General features: G+C 36.5%; 1 pseudogene; it reads left to right on the top strand.

Annotated features, from left to right (window-relative positions):
- The first annotated feature begins 1,362 nt into the window (after nucleotides 1–1,362).
- Nucleotides 1,363–4,804, top strand: LOC149240446 (phosphatidylinositol 4-kinase gamma 7-like; annotated as a pseudogene).
- The last annotated feature ends 388 nt before the right edge of the window (nucleotides 4,805–5,192 follow it).

Consider the following 5,192-nt stretch of genomic DNA (forward strand, 5'->3'; position numbering starts at 1 on the left):
ATCATTTTTGTGCCATAAGCCCTTCAGTGCCCTCAATGGAACATCAATCACTAGATGAAGTTTCATTGTATTGTTCCCATGTTGGGAGGGCATGGTTGTGTGCCCATCATTGGTAGTCCAAATCATTGACAGACCTCTAATGCAAGCCATTGACAAAACTTGCACCCTCTCTCCTCACCAACAAACTCTAGAAAATAAATTCAGTCCAAACATGATTCCATGTTTACTCACCTTCATCAACTAGCTCTGATGGGATAATCTAAAAGCGAAGACTACGTTGAAAAAACAAGTGAGTGCATAATAAGCACATAAAGTATTGAATACATATTTATACAGATACTTGGAAGGTATTGTGACTCTATTCAACATACATAAACAATTTTATTTGAGTGTTGGAATTATTCATCTCTAGCCAAGCTATCTCAATTTTTGCAGTAGTTATTGCCCTGCAAAAAGGTTACAATTTTCACATTTCAGGCTTTTAGGTGTCGATGCCATGTAGTGATCATCCTTTATGTTTCAATTTTAAGTCTGTCACTCCCTTGAAATGAATAGTATAAAACATATTGAAATATCACGAGGCAAGTGAGGGGAATCAAGAATGGTTTACAAATTTTTTTGTGAAGCTGATAAAGTTGATTGATGCACAGAACTATTCAAACTCAATGAAAGAGGGTCATTTAACTGAAAGAGAGGAGTTTATGAAGATGGAAAATAATATTTATAAAATAGTGAACCATGGAAAAAGAAAGTTACTTGAGAGTTATGAAACTAGACTATGGATTCGTGGAATTGAAATTTGAAATTAATGACGGAGCTAGATATGTCTTGTTGTAGCAGGAAGTTGGAACCACAAAATCAAGGGATTCTACTAAATCTTTTAACTATAGTAAGCATGTGATTTTGGTGTAAAAAATCAAATTTTTATTATGTTGACACTGATGGATAGCATGAGGTTTTCAAGTAAATATTCACCATCCAAATGGGAAGATTGATGTAATGGAAAATTCCATGAAAACATAGAAGCATACTTTGAACAAATTATTATAGTATCTTTTCCAATGTGAATTTTCCAATGGGACCTCTAGGAAATCCAACCCTAGTTGAGCAGGAGGTGTTCTATTCTTATCAGAACCCCACAAACCCCTCTTCGAGTGTGGGATGGGAAGGCCTGCTAATAAGTGAGAACCTGGGCTAGCTCAAAAAATAGGGGATACTCACTGCCATTTTGTGGAACTTCATCTGGGTTCCAATTGATGTTGTCAGTTAGCAACATAAACTCATCTACCTTAGACTTGACTAGCCTCAACATTACTTCATGTGCAACATCTTGAGAGTTCTTCAAGACAGTTCAAGTAGACAATGGAGCATGCGCCTTTCTACCAAGCGTATAGGAATGCCACAAAATTGGGTAGCATGTTGCATAAAAAAGTCACAAGCTTGCTCTAAAAATGTCATATTGGTAGCAATATGCATGGCATGAGATACCCCTAGCATGGAAATGTTGATCAATTTGAGTAAAGCCTCATTCATAACATTACAATAGTGTAGTTAGAAATGATTCTCCTCTACGTCTCACTAGGAGCCTCATTCATATAAGCTCTTCCACTCCTTGTATTTCTCTTGTTGCTAATAGTGAGCAACAAAGGGATAGGAGAGGACCTTTGGAGATCATTGGTAGCTTGAGTGGCTGCTCCAGAACAAAGACATTTATAAAGCAAGAAAATGAGGAAATTGAATGTGGTGTAGATCCAATCCCTATTCATGGAGGGCTTGGTGGAACATACTTCTTTTGAACTAATAGAGGTCAAAGTATAGATATTGTAAAGCCTACAGATGAGGAGTTGTTTGCATCAAATAATCCTAAATGTTACGTTGCAAATATTCTAGGGTAACCTCACCTAAAGAGTTCAGTTCATGTGGGAAAGACATGTGTCCGAGAAGTTGCTACTTACCTTCTAGATCGAAATTTTTTTTCAAAGGTGCCTACAACTATGCTTGTTAAGATTTCACATCCAAATTTTCATATTAACAATGGGATGAACATAAAAAAATCCCAAAAAGTAAACAAGTAAAATTGCTTCATTTTAGCAGTTTGTTATACATAATTGTGATGCTAGTGACCATGGGACATCCAACTTCTCTCTTACTGTTGTACATAGGATATGAATTTTAGATATATGGATATTAAATACTAAAAGACATGCTGGAAACATCCTTTTAAAAAGGTTGGAAAGAGATTTTGGCAGATATCCTCAAATGAGTGATGTTGTTGAGCTTATACCTATAGATGACGGTCTCTGCCTCCCAAAAATGCTAGAGGATCCTTTCTTTGAGTGGCTTCATTAACCTCAAGCTTCTCTTCCATTTTCATAAGATGAGTTAGAGTATATAAATAGATTTGATGCAAATAAAGATGTAGATATGCTGAGATTGAAGTTGTAGATGCTGAGGGAGTCATATTTAAGGATTTTTATATTGTATACCACATTCTTAAAAAACAAAATCGCTACTGGCCTTCGCCTTGCAGAGATTGGTGAAATGATGAGTCCATAGTTTCATGGTCTAGAAGAGGAAGTGAGTGAGCTGGAAATAAATGTCTACCACTAGTTGTGAATCGGTTACTAATTTCTCAGAAGCCTTCCCTGAGAAGGAACATGCAAAAAATCAGTTTGAGTTTGATGACATGGAGTATGAGGAAGATTTTTAGCATGTTGCTGACTCTCTGAATTATGTGGAGAATGGGTTGAACTTTGGTAGGATGCATGATCCTCAGAAATCAAGTAGGTATAATACCCTAACTAAAATACCTAAAGTGATTGGATGCTTTCTCTCTCAATCTACATTCCCAGGTCACTACCAAGAAAGAAATGATTTCTAACATCATTCGGCTAAAGGTTATGTTTGAAAGATTCTAGGGAAACTTGACCTAAAGAGTTCAGTTCGTGTGGGAGAGACAGGTGTCCAAGAAGTTGCTGCTTACCTTCTAGATCACAGAAATTTTGCAAAGGTGCCTCCAACTGTGCTTGTTAAGATTTCACATCCAATTTTTAATATTAACAATGGGATGACCATAAACAAAAGGCCAAAAAGTAAACAAGTAAAATTGCTTCATTTCAGCAGTTTGTTATACATAATTGTGATGCCAGTGACCATGGGATATCAAGTTTCTATGTTGCTTTTGTACATAGGATACGAATTTTATATATAAGGATATTAAATACTAACAAACATGCTGGCAACATCCTTTTAAAAAGGTTGGAAAGAGATTTTGGCAGATATCCTCAAATGAGTGATGTTGTTGAGCTTATACCTATATACCACGACCTTTGCCTTCGAAAGACGTTGGAGGATCCTTTCTTTGAGTGGCTTCATTGGCCTCAAGCTTCTTTGCCATTTTCAGAGAATGCGATAGAGTACATACATAGGCTTGATGCAATAAAGATGCAGATATGATGAGATTGAATTTTCCCATGCCAAGGGAGTCTTCTTTAAGGATTCTTATATTGTGCACCACATTGTTAAAAATTGTTTCCGCTGCTGGTCTTTGCCTTGCAAATATTGGTGAAATGATGATTCCATAGTTTCATGGTGTAAAAGAGGAAGTGAGTAAGCTAGAAAAAAATTTGTATGCAAGCTAAATTTTAGGTAGATCAACAAACGTCTACCACTAGCTATGAATTGGTTACTAATTTCTCAAAAGCCTTCTCTGAGAAGGAACATTCAAAAAATGAGGTTGATTTTGATGACATGGAGTATGAGGAAGTTTTTCAGCATGTTTTTGACTCTCTGAATTATGTGGAGAATGGGTTGAAATTTGGCAGATGCATGATCCTCATAAATCAAGTAGGTATAATAACCTACCTAAAATAGCTTAAATGACTGGAATTTTGTGCTTGCTCTCTCAATCAACATTCCTAGGTCACTACCAGGAAAGAAATCATTTCTAGCATCATTCTCCTGAAGGTTACATTGGAAATATTCTAGGGCAACCTGACCTAAAGAGTTGAGTTCGTGGGGGAGAGACAGGTGTCTGGGAGGTTGTTTCTTATCTTCTTCATCATAGAAATTTTGCAAAGGTGCCTCCGTCTGTGCTTGTTAAGATTTCACATCAAATTTTTAATATTAACAATGGGATGACCATAAACAAAATCCCAAAAAGTAAACAAGTAAAATTGCTTCATTTCAGTAGTTTGTTATACATAATTGTGATGCCAATGACCATGGGACATCCAACTTCTCTGTTGCTGTTGTACATAGGATATGAATTTTAGATATAAGGATATTAAATACTGATAGACATGCTAGCAACATCCTTGTAAAAAGGTTGGAAAGAGATTTTGGTAGATATCCTCAAATGAGTGATGTTGTTGAGCTTATACCTATAGACCATGGTCTCTGCCTTCCAAAAATGTTGGAGGATCCTTTCTTTGAGTGGCTTCATTGGCCTCAAGCTTCTCTACCATTTTCAGAGGATGAGTTAGAGTATATAAATAGGCTTGATGCAAATAAAGATGCAGATATGCTGAGATTGAAGTTGCCCATGTTGAGGGAGTCATCTTTAAGGATTCTTATATTGTGCACCACATTCTTAAAAACTACTACCGCTGCTAGTCTTTGCCTTGCAGAAATTGGTGAAATGATGAGTCCATAGTTTCATGGTGTAGAAGAGGAAGTGAGTGAGCTGGAACTAATTTGTATGCAGGCTAAATTTGAGGCAGATCAACAAATGTCTACCACTAGTTGTGAATCAGTTACTAATTTCTCAGAAGCCTTCCTTAAGAAGGAACATGCAAAAACTTAGTTTGAGTTTGATTCCATGAGTATGAGGAAGATTTTTAGCATGTTGTTGACTCTCTGAATTATGTGGAGAATGGGTTGAACTTTGGTAAGATGCATGATCCTCAGAAATCAAGTAGGTATAATACCCTACCTAAAATACCTGAAGTGACTGGACTTTCATGTTTGCTCTCTCAATCTACATTCTCAAGTCACTACTAGGAAAGAAATGATATCCAACATCATTTGGCTAAAGGTTACGTTGGAATGATTCTAGGGAAATCTGGCCTAAATAGTTCAGTTCGTGTGGGAGATATAGGTGTCCAAGAAGTTGTTTCTTACCTTCTAGATCACAGAAATTTTGCAAAGATGCCTCCAACTATGCTTCTTAAGATTTCACATCCAATATTTAA

Source organism: Pinus tabuliformis, chromosome 8 (genome assembly GCF_031772625.1).
Source record: "Pinus tabuliformis cultivar Carrire ecotype Pingquan chromosome 8, CPIR1, whole genome shotgun sequence".
Taxonomy (NCBI): domain Eukaryota; kingdom Viridiplantae; phylum Streptophyta; class Pinopsida; order Pinales; family Pinaceae; genus Pinus; species Pinus tabuliformis.